This window comes from Canis lupus, chromosome 14 (assembly GCF_011100685.1).
Source record: "Canis lupus familiaris isolate Mischka breed German Shepherd chromosome 14, alternate assembly UU_Cfam_GSD_1.0, whole genome shotgun sequence".
NCBI classification, from domain to species: domain Eukaryota; kingdom Metazoa; phylum Chordata; class Mammalia; order Carnivora; family Canidae; genus Canis; species Canis lupus.
In genome coordinates this window covers 34294480-34313860 of record NC_049235.1, presented here as the reverse complement: position 1 = coordinate 34313860, position 19381 = coordinate 34294480, and the positions used below count along the sequence as shown (strand labels likewise).

The 19381-nt window shown below is 36.8% G+C and overlaps 1 protein-coding gene across 5 annotated transcripts in view; it reads left to right on the top strand.

Annotated features, from left to right (window-relative positions):
• The window catches only part of MACC1 (MET transcriptional regulator MACC1), an 82038-nt gene that overhangs the window by 8116 nt on the left and 54541 nt on the right, over positions 1 to 19381 (top strand). For 2 of the 5 annotated variants that reach the window (XM_038557062.1, XM_038557063.1), the window contains exon 1: positions 13181 to 13351. The exons of 2 other annotated variants lie outside the window; for them this stretch is intronic. The gene's annotated coding sequence lies outside the window, so the exon portion shown is untranslated. Of the gene's footprint in view, positions 1 to 13180; positions 13352 to 19381 lie in introns of those variants that run through there. One more of the 5 variants, XM_038557064.1, reaches the window with a different exon arrangement.

The window sequence follows — 19381 nt, the reverse complement described above, 5'->3', positions numbered from 1 at the left end:
GGGTTCACTCATTTATTCAACAAATATTTATCTCTAGTAAAGTGTCACATTGAAGAGAATGAACACTGGAGCCAGGCTGTGTTTAAATCCTGTCTCTAGTCTTAACTGGCTATGAGATTGATCAGTGTTACTGTTTCCTTATCTGTAAATTGTGGCTAATAATAGTACTTGGATAGCAGGGTTGTTATGAAGATGAGATACCTGGCACATGGGTGCTATGTTAGTATTAGTGTGTCACTGAATGCCTACTCTGTGGCAGACTCTGTTGTAAGGACAGGAAATAAAGTCATAATCAAAGGAGATAAAACCTTTCACTTCCCATGGCCTGCATTCAATCATTCTAGTCAAAAGATATTAAGCATCAAGTTCAGTATACATTTTGGTTTCAAGTTATGTTTTAAATTACATAATAGGTGTACATATTCATATGTTTGACAATATAGTACTTTATAGTAGATAATACTCCTCTGTTTCTAGGCACCTTCCACATCTCTTATAATCATTGCAATTATTCATTGGCCCAGAACAAATGAGGTACATATTTTTTTGAGTCCTCCTCTAAATTCTAAAAGATAAGAAACTGAGACTCAGAGAAATTCACTAACATGGTAAGTGGTGAAGATAAAATCCAAACTTACATTTGTATCACTTAGAAGTCAGTGTCTCATAATGGCTCTATGCTGCCTCATAGCCCTGAGATGTAGGGGGAAGGAAATCACACCCATTTCCAGCTGAGAAAACTGTGGCTCAGATTAAGTGTCTTGGATCAAGGTCAGATAGCTTTCTATGTGGAAGAGCTAGGACGTGAATCCAGGTTTTTGGATTCCTATGTCAGTGTTTTATCTACCATAGCAAAATTGCACAATTCCACAAAGCATTTGAAGAATGATTGGAAATGCTATCTAGTTCCTCAAACCACTCTCAAACTTTATTGTCATTATTCATACCATTCTAGGACTTAACCATGTATACTTTAGAAAATCCCTATCGAATGTGTATGAGTCAATTCTTTGGAATGGGAATATAGTTTCCCAAAGCAACAATGTTCAAATAGTGGTTAGTTTCTTGGATCAGCCCACAAAAGTCTTAACATTTAGGGGCATGGAAATATAATGTTAGTGAAAGCCAGTAGATTATTGATTTGTTAGTTTCTCTGGATTTATGTGAGGAAACTTTTCTTTCTCAGGCAATTCTAAAAGTCCTGCTCAGTTGGGAAAGGAAAGATGGAGGATGATTATAGAGAGAGATCACTCTATCTCCTGATGGGTCACCTGTCAGTCAGAGAAGGCCTGCATTTTCATTTTCCTGAAAGAATCCCATGATAGATAGCATAGATGTTTCTGACTTTTGTGTGAGACAGTAGTTATATTCTTTATAGTTCTTAATTGTTAAAAACTAACATGACTCAGTATATTCAGATAGTAATCTATCAATTCCTTCATGCCCCCCCTAAAAGATTATATATATAAAGATTTTTTGGAAATAACTTTCAAATCTTGTATTTCTCTGATACTTCCCAAATCTCAATGATGTTGGAAAATTTGGCCCAAAGAGAGAACAATAGCCAAATCAATATCAGCAGCGCAAATATAAAAGGAAATTGTGTGGTGTCACCACAAACTGTCCTCCTAAGACTGTTAAATTGGCCAGAAAGATTCTTTTATATTATGTGGTTTACCTTTTGGAAATACAAGCAAATGTATCCAAATGAGTCCCAGAGCTTTTTCATATTTCAGAACTTTTACTTTCATCTACCCACCAGTGAATATGAAAGGGACTTTTCTCTGTTTAATTTCTTCTTTGGAATCCTAAAGCATTTCCCTCAAGTGTTTTTGATCCCCAGATAATTTTTTTGAAAATCGTTTTTTCCCTTTTGCTAAATGGTTCCTTTTAACCATTATATAAAATATTTATTTAAAAACATGCAGTACTATAGTTTACAGAGTGTTGGAACATTCATGATTCCAGAAAGGTTATGTTAACTGTCATCATGGTAAAGTGGTTCAACATTGAATTAAGAGCACAGAAAGCCAATGTCCAGCCTGGTTCATCCACCATGAAGATTCACTTAAATACTTCAGTCTGTTGCAGTGCCTGATACATTGTTGTGAGTTATATGAATAAATAATGTTTTAGGAATTTCAAAATAAAGGTAGTCTTTGGCGCTGTGTGGAATTGTTGAATTACTATATTGTACACCCAAAACTAATAAAGCACATATGTTAACTAGCTGAAATTAAAATAAAAACTTTTTAAAAAGTTAAGGTAATCTTAATCCTGAAAAATTCTAAGTGACCTTTCAATGTTTAGAATCTCTTTTTAGACTCTACCCTAGCATTTTTCTAATAATTTTCATCATACTTATGAGTTACTTGAGCATCATTTAAATCATGTTCAACAGGACCTTTCCTAGATAATTAGCAAACTATTATTCTTCTGCAAAGATGAATGGAATAGGAGGAATCTATTTTATAAATTTAAATAGTATCTATTTTATAGGTATAAATAATATATGTAAATATCATTTTTACAATAGTACTAAAATTCACTGATTAGGTGTCTCCAAGAAGTTAATGCTGTAAAGTGCTTAGGGAAGCTCAGAATAATTTAATTACACAGAGTAATTAATGTGAATAACATCCTCTGATTTTAGTCTCAAACAAATTTGATATTTTCTTTCTTACATATATTGAAATTATTTTATTCATGTTCATTTTTAAATGCCTTATTGATGACACATGGGCCTTAAACACAGATTTCAATCTTAAAGTCTAAAATTTCTGTTGCTTAGTTCATTATTGATTACTCAAATGCAAATTCGAATTATATCTTTCAATTGAAAAGAAACATTATTTGTTAAACAGCATTTAAAATTCCACTAGAGGAACTTTGGTAACTTAAAAGTTAAAAAAAAAAAAAAAAAAAAAGAGTTAATATATGTCTAAATTGAGATAAATTATTTCTTTTTTGCTGGCAGCATCAGTCCCTAGGATGACACCAAAAATTATCATCTTGGAATTTAGAGTGACACATTGCTTTAATCACTTGCGTGTGGGGCTGGTTAACTTCATTTCCCAGAAATACAGTGAAATATGCAGGCCTGTATTTATTTAGTATGGCATCCATGACTTTAAACTCTGCCTTTGGAAATTCATAAATTTATTTTTAAATGGAAAGGGGGAAATCACTGTAACTGTGTTCCAGTTAATTATTCTTTTTCGGCAGTGGCCATCTGGATATGTATTTAGTCTCTACCCTAAGTATCATGTTAGGGGAATGTCCATGACATATAATTTGGAAAAGATGAGCTACTGTGCCTCTTTTATTAGTGAGGTTATCACCAATGATCCCACAAACAAGTACATTTTCACAAAAACCTCATCTAGCTAAAAAAAAAAGTGTTGCTTTATAAATTTCCCTAGTGATAAGGACTTCATTTCCTCTCCATTTTGGGGGCAATTTTAAAGAAAGATGTAAATCTTGCTTCCACTAAAATCTACTATACAAAAGGAATATAAAATCTACCATTCAGTCATACATTCAGACTATAGTTAACAAACATCTACTGTATCTCAAGACACTATGCTAGCTGGGAAAATAATGGGGAAGAAACACAAACACAGGCCCTGAACAATAAACATGAAGCCTGAACAAGAAAGAGACATCTATTATGGTGAACCTGAGGTTTTTGAGGCTGTTTTTCAGTGTAGTAAAATCTAGACCATTGTAACTAATACAAGTGTAAAATTTCTTGAGAGATCAAAAAAGATAAAGATTGAAAAAAATCATTGATTTTAGAAAAAAATGGCCATAAGGAGAGCTTGATGGAAGCAGGATTCAGATTAGAAAGGGCTGAGGACCGAGAAGAATGTAAGAAAACTAACTGACAGTGAGTATATATAGAAAGATTCTGTCTGAAGCTTATTAATGATGAGAAGCAAAGATTATCACAGTTGCTCAACAACAGTGTAAAAGTTTGCTGTTTTGTAAAATGGGGGAGACTTAAGAGATGTGCAGGTAAGATAGGATCCTGATGATAGAAAGTGATAGAATATGAAAGAAAATATAAGAGAAAATAAGAGATAATTGACACTGAATGTTTCTTAAAAAGGCAGGAAGGATACACCTTGAGAACTACTAAGAGAGTTATGCGAAGTTTGACTAACAAGTAATTCCTGGTTCCTTATGAAAAGAATAATTTATTGGAGGACAAAAATGTAATTACTAATAAATAAATGAATATTCCAGAATGAATGATGAAACTTTTATTTTATTTAGCTTACTTCATTCTTTTGTTTTGGTCTCAATGCCATTTGCAAAAAAGACAAATTCTTACTTCATCCTCTCCATTATGAGACTTCTGTGTATTTAGAACTAGTCCTAGGCAAAACTCTAAATAGTCGACTTTTAATTTGGCTCTTTCATTAATTAGAAATACAACAATGAGGATGTGTTGGAAGAATAGAGAAGAGTGAAGGAGCACAGGAAGTCACTGTGACATTTGTATGACCAGGAACAACCCAAACCTACTTTGGGGTACAACTCTTAGTAGACAGTCACTAGAATATAGACTCTATGAAGGTAGAGATTGTGTCTGTTTTCTTCATAGGAATATCCCCAGCTCTTAGAAGAGTCCCTAACACATAGCAGACACTCAGTAAGTATTTGTTGAATGTGGGAATGGTGAACAGCTCCCCTCGCCTTGCCCTTGTAAATGAGTGTCTCATACTTCCAATCTCTGCGATTCTGCTATTCCTGTGACTGACCTTTCTTTTTACTCTGCTTCTTTCTGTTTCTCTTGCCACTGTCAGTTACCAGCTCTCCACCCTGCTGCTCTCTCCTCCCACAGTTTCTGCAAATTACTCAAGCTTTTGACTAGCTTGTGGTTTCTATTTTCCGTCTTGTCAGGTGTTCATCTCGGTTTTGTAACACTCCAGAGTCTACAACTCTTATTTGCAATTTTTCATTGGCATTCCGTGAGAGAGATGATTTAATTGGTTTGTTAGTTGCTATCCAATATATGTGTGTGTGTGTGTGTGTGTGTGTGTGTGTGTGTATGTGTATCCCCTCTATTTTTGAGCACAGCTCTCATGCCAGAGTACCTTATCAGACCACTATTTATCTCTGTAATTTTAAAATTTGCCTGCAGGAAGTGACACGTTTTATGTTTAACCCAATAGTCAAACATACATACAGACACATGCACACATGCACACATACATACTGAAATAGACACTTTATGAAACAGTACTGACCCTTTTCATTAGTTTAATGCATCCGGGTCTATTCTTTTCTAGTTTATTTTATTCTTTTCACTGCATGCCATTTATTCTGTTCAATTCTGTTCTGTTTCATTTCCATATACTCTATTTTACTCTAAAATGTTGGAGAATTGATTCATAACCAACAAACAAGTCAAGCACGAAAAACTGGGATCTAGCTTGCATATGGACAACTTTGTTGTCCAGACATCAATTTTCAAACTAATTATCTATGATCAGTCATCTATGGTCAGTCAGGGCAGTAGAATCCTATATTAAAAAGCATGAAAAACTCTATCTGTGGCTAGATTTTTTCATGAGAAGGGAGAGACACTCCTTTTCCATGTGAGTTAGAGAGGTACTTTGTATGGCATCTCTGATACAGGCAAACTCCTGCTTTTATTCTTCCCACATTCTGCCCATTTCATAAACCATCCCCTTCTAAAACGTTGGTTGATGAAGCCTTGCAATGGGAATCCCTCTAAGGTGTATTTCCATTTTAGTATGGCCTTTTTAAAAGAATATTTTATTTATATAGAGAGAGTAAGAGCATAGGAGCAAGGGCAGGAAAAGCAGACTCTCCACTGAGCAGGGAACCCCAATGTGGGCTTGATCTCAGGACCCTGGGACCATGACCTGAGCCAAAGGCACTTGCTTAACCAATTGAGCCATCCAGGCACCCCCCTTTTAAAAAAAATATGGTCTTATTTAATTAATTGAATTTAATTGCTCTTGAAAGCAAATCACTTTTAGAACCGAATCATGGGTCTCTCAAAATAACAGGTGACATTCCAGAAGCAGGTGGATGTTTGGGGGACCTACAGTCTTTCTTTATGCCTCTTCAATTATATGTCATCTCTTAAAATTGGCTCTGTATGCAAATAAAAATATTTTCTGTCAACTTCAATGGGAAGTCTGTGCAGGGCCCAGCTCTAACCATAGAATATTACACAGAGGATTTCCTGAGGTGATAACCTGGGATGACAGCCTGAGTAATGTCCCCTCCAGGACGTCCATATCCTAATCTCTAAAACCTGTGAATATGTACCTGACATGGCAGGAATGACTTAGCAGATATGATTAAGGTCTGTACTTTTAGATGGGGTGGAGGAGGGAATATTCTTGGCCTTTCAAGTGATCTCAGTATAATGAATTCTTTGCGGAGATGCTTTCCCAGCTTCTGAGAGAGTGAGAGAGAGACAGAGAAACAGAAACAGATGGTGACAGAGAAAGGCAGAGAGACTGGCAGATAGAGACATAGAGAAAGAGAGACAGAAACAGAGAGTGATGACAGGATTAGAAAGATGTCATGTGAGAGGATTCAATCTGCTGTTGCTAGCTTTGAAGATGGAGGAAGGAAATCTAAGCTAAGAAGTATGGCTGGCCTCTGGAAGTTGAAAAAGGCAAGGAAATTGATTCCAGAATTTCTAGAAAAGAATTTACTCTTACATATACCTTGGTTTTAGCCTAGTGAGATTCATGTAGCCTTCTAACTTTGGAACTTTAAGATAATAAGTTTGTGTAGTTTAAATCACTAAATTTGTGGTGATTTGTTATGGTGGCAATCAAAACCAAATACATTCAGAATGACCTTGTTAGCACCAGCAGAACATGTGAAATATAAGCAGCCAACCTCATATTGGCTTTGACATCCCAAATGGTAATCCTTATAGGATAATGAAGAAGTAACTTAAGACATTTATCTTTTTGTATGTCAAGAACACTGGATTTTTGTACCTTGTAGGTATACTCGTGTCTCTATGGAGTCCAATCTCTTAGCCCCAAGTTAGAGAATAGAGATTATGCAGTTTAGTTTTTTAAAGATATTATTTATTTATTCATTAGAGACACACAGAGAGAGGCAGAGACATAGGCAGAGGGAGAAGCAAGCTCCCTGCAAGAAGCCTGATATAGGACTCAATGCCAGGACCCTGGGATCATGACCTGAGCCAAAGGCAGACACAACCACTGAGCTACCCAGGCACCCTAATATTGTGTTTTAATACTTATTAGGAACATGCAAAAAAAGAGGCAGTATTCCCAGAATATTATATATACTTCTACTTTATTACAGAGCTTCAAACTGACAGGAAAATTCCAGTGATGTCCATAGCACATAGCGGTATGTGGATAGATGTTAATATTAAAAATGTTTTGTGTTTTCTTTGCACAAAAATTTTTTTAAAGATTTTATTTATTTATTCATGAGAGACAGAGAGAGAGAGAGAGGCAGAGAGAGAGAGAGAGAGAGGCAGAGACACAGGCAGAGGGAGAAGCAGGCTCCATGCAGGGAGCCTGACATGGGACTTCATCTCAGGTCTCCAGGATCACGCCCTGGACTGAAGGTAGTGCTAAACCACTAAGCCACCAGGGCTGCCCTTTTTGTACAAAATTTTAAAATGTTCAAGAAACATATATTGTAAGGCATATTATCCAAATCATATTAGCGGATGAATTAGAACTATCTTGTCTTGGCTTTTAGATTGTGATGTTTATAGAATAAAATTAAAAGTTGATATTCTATTCTCAAATAACTTACCATCTGGTATACCAAGGACTCAGAGTAAACTCTTTTTTTCCCCCTAGAGTACACACACATGCACACACACACACAGAGACACCTGCTAAGTGAATGCACACAATCACTATTTTAATAAAAATTCTGCACATTCTTAGGGTTTAATGACAAATATACATATATATACTTTGGAAATTTTCTGGAAAATTATGTAAGTTCCAGGCAAGTTGATGTAAAAACAGTTGAAGATTTTAACAGAGAGTGATATTGGTATAAAAGTGGCAATTGTACCAATAAGAATACAGAAGAGCCAACAAATTAACAACTCTTTAGGTTATGGTTAGGAGGCAAGTAATCCATACATTCCAGCAAAAACTTCACACAGGGTCCTCTGTTGTTGATTGGTAACAAAAGGACAGGATGGAAACATCTTATGATCATGAGAACAGTTGGCACATGTTTCCTTGTGTGTTATCCTGAAAGTAGCGAACGAAAGAAAACAGAGATGAACTTCTCAACTTTTACAGCTTGGTAGGGGTCAGTTTATGGATGATTCATCTTATAGTTGAATAAGGAGCCAGAAAGATGTAATGAAGGAAAATATGAAATGGTAGGAACAATTTGGTTACTTTCATAATCTAGGGAAATAAGATCAATCTGACCTAAATTAAATTTGGCTGTAACATTTTACTATGATTTGAGCTATTCACTGAAATTAACTGGTAAATGGCATAGTTATTAACTGGTTTTGGAAAGTTACAATGTGATCATGACTCAGGGACAAACTGACCCAGAAAACGGATGTCACAGGCAGCCCAGGGGTCTGAGAGTCAATACATACTGAAAGACAACAGAGAAAAAACTCCAGGGGGAACTTTCTTCTAAGCTTCAAATGTGGCCTTTCTCTCCAAGATAACCTCATACTGGGAAAAATCTGAGCATGTGGGGAATATGGCTGTTTCCTATCACTTTTTCTGGTATATTTGTCCTACAGAGACCAAACATGAGTGACATTTAACATAGGTCATTGAAGAAAATCCCCTTTTGATTATTAAGTAACACCCTATTGTGTGTGTGTATGTTTGATTTCCCCCTCTAGATGTAGGAAATCACAAGCTATGCTCTCTTACTAGATATAGAGAGGGGATAAAGCCAAAATTCCAAATCAGCTGGAGAAAAAAAAATTACCTCTGCATTAATAAGCAAGAGATAGCTTCCATGTCAGCTTCCATTCTCTTTAGAGAATTTTGAAATCAGAAGGAAGTTTAAGCAAGGCTTCCTTATTTTACTGGTCAGTTTAATTTAGATAAACAAATATGTACCATAGCCAGGTGGAGGTTTTGGTATTTAGAGATCAAATAAGCTCCAGTCCTTGAGCTGATGAGGTCTAATAGTAGTAGGGTAAGCAAAGGTACTATCTGTGTCATTGAAGGAAGAACTGTTAGATACATGTATCAGTCGGTGTTTTTACCTCCTAGCAAATGAGTTCAGCCGATATAAATTGAAAGGCAACATGCCAAACTCCATCCCATGATTTCTACGGGGGCTGAAGAATTGGACATCCAGCTTGTAAAGCCAGAACAGCGCCAAAGCAATGCCACTGGATAAATTAATTGTTTTGGTATCCCTAGAAACTGCAGTTTGCATGATCAGCACCAAGAGTCCTGGACCCTGCTTTCCATGACCATTATAGCCACATTAGAAGTGGGACATTGTTTACTCTGCTGCTTATGTTCACTGCAGGAGTGGATTCTCTCCTGTACTGGCTTCTTTGTGTTGCCAGTTCCTGATTCCAGCTCCCAGATGGCGGTGTCTGATCAGATATTCTGAGTGCTCAGCTCCTATCTACCAGGCTGACTGGGTCAATGAGTCACTGCCATTTCAGCTTCCACGTTGATTGTCACCAATAGAGTGTGGATGGAGTGAAGCAGATTTGAAATTCACAATTTAGTACATCACAGTCATTAGCTTAAATAATCTTTTGTCTGACTCCTATTTTATTTTCAGTTTCTCCTCTGCTTTAATCTCTGGTTTCTCTTCAAGATGGTACCTGAGTATATGGTAGGAAGATAGCCATAACATTATGGTGTGGTGAAAAGAAGGGGGCCTGAAGCCTATGTGATGGTATCTGGGTCTTGTTTGGCCTGCTGTGGAGCTGTCCTTTTTGATCTGGTGCTTGATCAATGGGCCTTTTGGGAACATTGCTTAAGCATGGCATCCATTAATGGATGATTTTTACCATTTTTCTGTAGTCACAAAAGCACAGTGTAGCCTCTTTGCCTCACGCCTGGCTTCTGCATGTCCACCAGCCCTTTTGGCACCTTCACATTCCCACACTTAAGGGTATAGGTATAGTTAGTACCTGGTTAGTTAGCTCTCCCAAATGGGCAGAGCATACAATGGTGTAAGCTGTGTGGCTAAACATGGAGGCTCTACTTCCAGTACATTTGACTCTTCAATACCTACCAATATGTTTCTACAGAAGCCCTCCTTAGTGTTCCACTCTACCTTTGGCTTGCTTTTTCCTACACATTTGGATCAATGGGGCTGGCTTTCCATACCCTTTTTCTATCTATCAGGAAATAACATTTGTCCACATCTTACTTATTTTTTAGATGCAATAAATATCATGGCTGCAAATGATCATGATTTCATGGGTAATGGAAATATCCTGAATTAGCATGAGCAAAATATTAACCCAGCCAGACATCTGCATAAATCAGTATAAGAAACATGTAAGGGGAAAAAGTAGAGGTGAAGAGATCAGAAAAGACTTTTTAAAGAAACTACAGTGAGGTATATGTTGATGTTGAGGATGAACTCTGCTCAACTTCAGATAGTTTAGATTATGTTCCCATAGGCAAGCTAAGGGACTGACAGTCTGTATGACATGATAGAGGAGGAGTTAGGAAGACTTTCAGGACAACAGTCACCTTCTGCAGCCTGCCTTTGTGTATGATGGTCCACAAAAATATCATTTTGTGTCAGAAGGATCTAGAAGGTCCTTCTAGATCTAGAGGACACAGTAGTGTGTGTGGACCAGGAGAATCCTATAGAAGCGGTGGTGCAAGGAATTAACAGGTGCTGAGAGACTTCCCTCACTTTGGTGAAAGAAATTAGTGATTAGAAATTATTTACAGTAATCAAAAATTCAGAATTACATCTTGAGAGCCAAGAGGTTAGATTATAGGAGAAGTAAGCCAGAGATGCTGAAGCTGGTAATCAGAAAGCATAGATAAAGGCAGGGCTGACTCTCCAGGATGCAGTCACGGGGCTGTGGGCCAGTCTTAGGGAAGCTGTTGGGAAAGCTGAGTGGATGACATGAAGCAGAGCTGTGAAATAATTAGTGCTGATCCATGAGAGCCTTCATTTCAGGTACTGTCAGGAGTTAAACTGGTAGATTTAATGCCTTACCATTCAGCAAACAAAGATTGTGGAAGCCACACCAGATTAGACCACAGGGGGGACTCTGATAACAGTACTCTTTACCTGAGTTTAGAGAGTTCTTTAAAAAGCAAATGTTTGTTTTATGGGACAGATAGAAATGGTGTTGGTATTGGGGCATCTGGAGGGTTCAGTCAGTTAACATCTGACTCTTGATTTTGGCTTAGTCTGCTTGAGATTCTTCCGTTGTGCCAACCACTTTTGCACAAGCATACACTGTCCCTCTATCAAATAAATAAATAAATCTTGAAAAAAGAAATGGTATTGGTAGTGACATTCGGCTTAGATTTAATATCTCATTATTTCGTTCATTGCATATTTATTTGAGTTAGTGAAGTGGGAACAAAATAAAGTTTTGTCTTCATACTAGAAGGTAAGACTGCAAAAAAAAAAAAAAAAGAAGATAAGACTGCCTGTACACACACACACACACACACACACACACATAAACAATGAAACAAGGTATAAAAAGTATTATGAGAACACTAGATAAAATATTATGCAATTTATTAGGACATTTAAAGGTGGGGAAAGAATATTTTAGGGAGAAGAAACAGCATGGAGAACAAAATCTGTAGGGTCTGGGAAAATGGAGAGCCGTTTGTTCTGGAAGGAATATAAATGACATAAAGACAAGTTAGGTTTTAGTCAGGAGATTGAAGGACCTGTAACAAAGGAAGATAGAACAGCCCAGTTTGGATTGTGGGATTACTCAAGGAGAAAATTCAGCAGAACTCTGGGTGGGCTAAGCAGCTTGGGCACATGAAGACCCAGGGTTCCTTCAGGAGGTAGCATGTAGAATGGGTAGAGAGAAAATACAGAAAGGGAAAAGACATTTCTCCTTTGTCACTATTCTTCCATCTGCTTATTATTATTATTATTATTTTTTTTTTAAGAGAGGGAGATGGGTAGAGGAAGAGAGAGGGAAAGAGAATCTCAAACAGGCTCCATGCTGGATAAGGGGCTCAATCTTAGGACTCTGAGATTATGGCATGAACCAAAAGCAGGAGTCAGATGCTTAACTGAATGAACCACCCAGGTCCCCCACCACCTGCTTATTTTAGATGGATCTTCCCATTATGTTTTGGGGCCCAGTCCAAGCCAGGGCTTGTCTATATCCATTTTCTGGGTTGTGTCTAACAGGAAACAAAAGGCTAGAAAAAGATGCTGTGTGAGCAAATGGAGGAAACACATTCCTCAGCCTTTTTTTTTTTAAGCATTCTCTTCCCAGTGAAGCAATTATTGCACCTTTCATTTTACCCACATTTTAAAATCTATTTTTCTTTTTTTCCTTTGATTTTCTTGTTCTTGAAGTTTGAGCAATCAGAAATAATGCTGGAATTTACAGAGGGAAGAAACAAAATCAGAAAATGGAAATATCAAAAGGATTTTCCATTTTGCTCACACTTTTAAAAGCACGTTTTTAAAAATCCAGAACATTTTTGTCAGATGAAAGGTAAAAGTTCTCTACTGCATCCGTAATAGCTCTGAGTGCCTGTCACAGTGCTAATGTAGGAGAACTAGAGACTTTCAGGCCTCACCAGGGACATTCTCGTTCACCTGCTCCACCAGGCTGTGAGGCATCCTCAGCTCTGACTCACTGAAAGAGAATCTAGTGGGGCAGGTTCCACCTCTGCATGAGGATTTGTTTGCGTGAGGAGAGTTTAGTCCTTGCCAACACGGAGGGAGCCTTCTCACTCCTTGGCAAGCATCAAACCACTTTTATTTCCTTGTTATAGAAATAGGTCTGTATTTACAAATTATTCTTACATATACCCACCTGATCTGATTGTTTAAATGCTTTGCCTTACTGTTGTGCTTTTCCGTTTCTATACCCTTTTTTCCTAGGGTGAAACTGTAGCCATGCACTCTCTTCTCCTGGTTTCAGGTGAGGAGTCTGAATTGTGGGTATTGTAGTTCTTTTGCCTTTTAGGGTTTCTGATTGGGCAACCTTGGAGTCACAGTGGGAGGACTTCTAGTCCCAGGTGTCTCAAAGAGCAGCAGTTCAATAGCCACCACACACAGAGGGAGACACGTTTGACGAGAGTCCTTTGGTTTTGGTGGAATGACTTCCATTCACTAAAATAATGTTCCTGAACTGAAGAAGCTGGGGTTCATTTCCACAACTGTAAGTGTTGCTTTTAAAAAAATTAATATTTTTTCACAATTGATATATAGTACCCACTAGGAAACTGTGTAGTTTCCAGAAGAATTGAACCAACTAAATTCTTCTTCCAATCTAAGCCCTGCTTGGAAAGAAAAAAGGGAAGGAAACTGATATTTTGTGACTTTGTGGAATATGGTTTAGAATAAGCTTTGAGACAGACACTAGGATGATGCTTTGAAAAATGATTTAGAATAAAATAATTTATAAAAAGAGGAAGAAGATATGCAACATTCAAAGTCAAACTAGAAACACACACACACACACACACACACACACACACACCACTCTGGCTTACTTCAGAAACATAGATGGTTGAAATCTGAAAATTTTAAGTATTGCAAAAGATAGCCAAGTGTATTGAAGAGTGGGCATCAAAGTCAGATAAAGTTGGATTTGGTGACTCCACTATTTATCAGATATGTGACCTTTGGTAAGATGTTTCACCTTGTCAAGCCTCAGTTTCTTCATTTGTAGAGTCAGTATGAAAGCTACCTCATTGGGTTAATAGGATATTTGCATAGTACTAAATAAATGATTAGACAATAACTGATGGAGCATAAGCTTGGCTTTTTCCTAATTAAGTTTCAACTAAGCTTCAAAAACAGATTAAAGAAACACACACAAAACCTGTATGAATTTCACTTACGAGGTATTGAGAGTAGCCAAATTTATAGAAACAGAAAGCACAATGGTGAGTGCCAGGGTTTGGGGGAGGGGAAAATAGGAAATGTTTAATGGCTATAGAGTTTCAGTTTTGCAATTTGAAAATGTTCTGATGATTGGTTGCACACAATGTAAGTATAACTAACACTACCTAACTGTACACTTAAAAATGGTCAAGTCGGTAAATTTTATGTTATGTTTTTCACCGCAATTTAAAAATATAGATTAAAAAGCATATGGTGAAAATTCTGGTGCCTCCACTTTATTAATGTGTCCTTCACTCTTGAAAAATGTCTATGTCCATTTTCAGAGGATTGCTGTTGGATCACCTATGTTAGTATCTGGCTTTTATACACCAATAATTAATAGTGATGATGATGCATTTCAGATATATTCTTTTTTTTTTAATTTTTATTTATTTATGATAGTCACACAGAGAGAGAGAGAGAGAGGCAGAGACACAGGCAGAGGGAGAAGCAGGCTCCATGCACTGGGAGCCCGACGTGGGATTCGATCCCGGGTCTCCAGGATCGTGCCCTGGGCCAAAGGCAGGCGCCAAACCGCTGCGCCACCCAGGGATCCCAATTTCAGATATATTCTTAAAGTTGTCTTCACTTTAGTGGTCATCTTTTAATACTCCCTTTAACTTAATTATATGATTATCTCTAATTTGTAATAATGACATTGAATATGATTTTATGGGTATTGTATGGAATCTAGAATTAAGAAGTCATAATGACTAGTTACAACTCAAATGCATCATTTATTCGTTTTTTTTTTTTTTTACCTTTCTTATAGCTTATTTATAAACAGTCTATTCTTATGTATCTGTGCCTTGGAAATAACAGAGATTGTCAAGATAGAATCTGTTAAATGCCATCTAATCTTAAAATGTATTAGCTAATTTGGAGGACAAAAGACAATTTGGAATTATATTGATTTGAAACTTAAAAGCTTGGGGCACCTGGGTGGCTCAGTTGGTTAAGTGTCTGCCTTCAGCTCAGGTCATGATCAAGCCTGTTGGGCTTCCCACTTAGCAGGGAGTCTGCTTCTCCCTCTACCCCTACCCCTGCTCATACTGTCTCTCACTCTCTCACTCTCTCTCTCTCACATAACTTAATAAAATCTTAAAAAAAAAAGAAAGAAAGAAACTTGAAAGCTTGTCATTGTTGAGCTTTTGGGAAATCCTTTCTTGAAGGGCCTATGTATACCTAGTTGTCTATTAAGACTATCCCCCTTGGTGTTTGGTGAGAACTGAAGGTGATTGCAACAAGTGTTTGTGATGAGTGTGCAAAGCTTTGCATGTGATATGCCACATGAATTAAAATCCTCTCAGGAGCTATGTCAGGAAATCCAGGGTAACATCAGAAGAAAATATAGGAGAAGGAAAGCTGAAGAAGCACTTGATAAGTACTACCTAAAAGCACCATTTTTGCCATTGAATGCCATCTGTGGCCTACTTTCTTTAGGGAAGCATCATTTATTTATCTAACAACTACTTCTAGCAATCCTGCAATGTTCTCCCACTGGGCAGGGTCCTGGTTAAAGAGTGACTGAGGCTTAGGCCTTGAAGGGGTCCTGACCTATTAAAAAAGAAATGTATTCATAAATAGCTAAAGGGTGGTAGTGCTAATACATCAATCATGCCTGCTACTGTGGCATTACTGTTCATTAATTCCCACTCCTTAGAAGGTGTGATGCTTAGAATCAGGGTATAAAAAGAACTCCATAAATCTTTGCTCAAACTGTTATCATTGGAGATTAAAAGGAATAAACTTTTGGCTTTTATATGAGTCAGTCAAAACCAGAATGGAGTGAAGAAATATGTACCCAGAATAGCTGAGAAAGAGGAGGCCGTGGCTTACTGAATATGAAGAAGACACTGTGGGAAGTGGTGGAGCTTTAGCCAGGCATGGAAGGATGCACAGAGTTGAAATTGGCAGAAAAAGATGAAGAGACTATCTCATCTAAAGCAGTATTTCCCAAACTTTGCATGGATGAAATGATTTTAGGCAGTAGATAGACCAAACGATCAATAACATTGAGTAACATTGTGAGAAAGTATATTTTTTCAAATTTCTTTCAATTTTTCAAGGAAAAAGTCTTATTGTTGTTCATAAGACTTTAACACTTTCTTCTAACATTTGTTTTTAATTTTTCTTTGTAAGAACTATAGAGTAACAATAGGCTTAATGATTTTATTGAGCAAGAAGTATTGTTATAACTTAACTTTTAGAATAGCATTTATTTTTAGACTTATTGCCTATTTATTCCAACAGACACTGATTTTTTTCCATTTATGATACTGCTAGAAATGTGCTTTTAAAAGACTTATCTGAGCTAAAATGAGAGTGGGTTTACAGAGAATACTAAGTAAAAAAGTTCTCAGATCATACTTGATAATAGAAAAGTCATGAAGAGGTGCGAGAATGCCTCAAGTTTGGGAAACACTGAAGTAGAGGTGCTATCCAGTACAAAAATTAGGAAGCAAAATTGAAGCAGTTATGTTTATGTATAGCTGGGAAAGAAGGACATTTGGTATTATATGGATATCTTTGGATAGTGATGCTGGAATAGGGTTGATTGTGGATCTTTAAAGAGATTTGGACTTCAGCTTCTAGGTGGTGAGATCATCTAAGGCTTGGCTTATTAGTGGTTTGGAGCACAGGGACTATGAATACAGATAGAATACTTTGGACATACGTCTTGATAACCTGAGCATGAATAAACAACGGGTTCTGGGAATGAAAATGGAAAAGAGAGGGACGAGGATGTCATTCAATAAAAAAGAAAACCAAGCAATAATTATAAAAAGACAACCATCAAGTTACTCTTAATTTTTTAAGTTTGGTGGTCTAAGAGAATTATAGTGACACTGAGACAAAAAAGAAAAAGCTAGTGTTTCCTGGGGAAATGATCCTTTGGGCTACGGGCAGTTTGCAAATAAGACAGATCAACCTTCCATTGGAAAGGGAAACTGCATTGTTAATCACATTGGGAATGGAATTCTAGAAAGCCATCAGAGTTGGCCCAACAAGTGGAGAGACATCAAGCACGTCTCTCCTTAAAATGAAACTCAGCCCTGCTCTTTTTCTCTACCCCATTCACAGAATAATAGAGAACTTTTAGGTATCTGGGGAAAGGAAGGGGAATGGAGAGGAGGTTGACTGTTTCCTCCCAAGATTTTATTTTCTCCTGAGAATTCTCTTAGGTACTGTAGCTACCACCTTGCTCAGAGATGAGACTCCTTTCTAGGGTCTTTGATGAAAATAATCAGACACCAGGTTTAATTTCTAGGAATGGTAGAGTTTTCTGTGTCTTTTCTTTCTGCTAGGAAAGGCACTTAATTTATATGTTTCCCTAATATGTACAATACATAGTAGATAGATATTTAAAGGTAGACAGATATCACAAAGACTCCCAGCTTAACCAATAAAAAATTAGAAATTTTTAAAAAGGACAGCAATCTCCCTGATCCTGTTCCCCACTTTTCCAGCTCAGAAGTTACTACTATCCTGTCTTTGTACATTATCTTTCCATTGTATGCTTCTATTCTTTTATCTGTTTTTATTTGTATGTTTATTTATTCTTCCTTCCACTATGTGAATATATGCACAAACAGTATATAAGATTGTTTTGAATGTTTAAAAATTTTACATAAACTTTAGAGTATACATTATTCATCTGCAACTTGCTCTTTTCCTCAACATTGCACTTTTGAGATGAATGCATTTTGATTTGGTGGCACAACTTATTCATTTTCATAGTTGTATGGTATTTTGCTATCAATATTTATTCCTACATATGCGCTTGGGTAAGAATGTAAGAATGACTGTAGAGACTATTTCAAGACAGATTTGCTGAGCCATAGGCATATGCATCCTCAATTTTATGAGATACTGATAATAACTTGCTTTCCAAAATATTTATACCATACTTTATTCCAGACCACAATGAATGAGGCTAAGCTGTTTCTCTACATTCTCAACACACCTATTTATCTAAAATGTGCTAAATAAATAATCTTTCCAGATATAACAGAAAACCAGACCCTGATGGCATCTGAGAGACTAAGATGTGTTTGGAACATTCCAGTCTGTAAAACATAGTGCAAAATCTGATTTCACATCAACTTTCTTATTTCTCAACCTATGAGAGAGATTAACTGACTTGTCCCTTAACACTTACTTTAGTATTAATTATATTAATAATAAAGATGATAATATTAACAACTGTTAATGTCATTGAATGCTTACCATATGCCAAGTGCTGTCCTGAGGACTTTAATTATATTGTCTATTTAATTAATTCTGGGAGGGCATAATGATATTATACCAATTTTAGAGATGAAGAAACTGATTCACAGAAATATTACATAGGGGCACCTGTGTGGCTCAGTGGTTGAGTGTCTACCTTTGGCTCAGGTCTTGATCCTAGGGTCCTAGGATTGAATGTCTTATTGGGCTCCCCCCCACCCCAGGGAGCCTGCTTCTCCCTCTGCCTATATCTCTGCCTGTCTCTCAGTGTCACTCGTGATAAATAAATAAAATATTTTTTTAAAAAAGGAAATATTACATCAATAATTAGTAAGTAGGGTTAGTGGATTTAATATATACTCAGTCTATTCCAGTTAGGACAGGTGAGAAAGGATAGGTGGGAACAGACTGGAAAGAGAGACATTAGGTATCATAATCCTTAATTTCTAAAAGTTCAGAATCTAGTTAGTATTTAAATTACATCAAAGAAACAATTTAATTTAATTTTGCCTAGGAAAATTGAAAATGATCCTTATAGATTATCAGACTTTACTGAGCAATGGAGATGAGAGAAAAAAAGGCAAAAAAAGGAAGGGAGTAGCTTTTTATAAAATATAAGGAAGTAGAAAATACAATGTTTGGTAAAGTTAATTTATCAAATCATTAATTCAACAAGTAATTTCTGAACATCTGCACTATGGCACTGAGCTAAGTTCTGGGATACAGAACTGAATGAGAAAGTCACCATCCCTCCCCATAGACAGACGTACTTGGAGATTGAGTAACTGGGAAAATGGGAGCCAAAAAATAAAAATAAAAAAAGAAGAAGAAGAAGAAGAAGAAAATAAGACTGAAAAGACAGGTTGTGTCTAATTACAAAGGACTTTCAAATATCAGTCCTAGAAGTGTGCACTTGTTCCGAAGGCAGCGAGGAATCAGAATGAGTCACTGTGAGGTGAGTTGCATTATTCATTAATTTATTCACTGAACACTTATTCTGCCTCTGCTTTGCTTTGCTGAGGAAGTAGAGATGGAGAAGCTCATATTACAAAGGAAGTGACAAATAAGTATA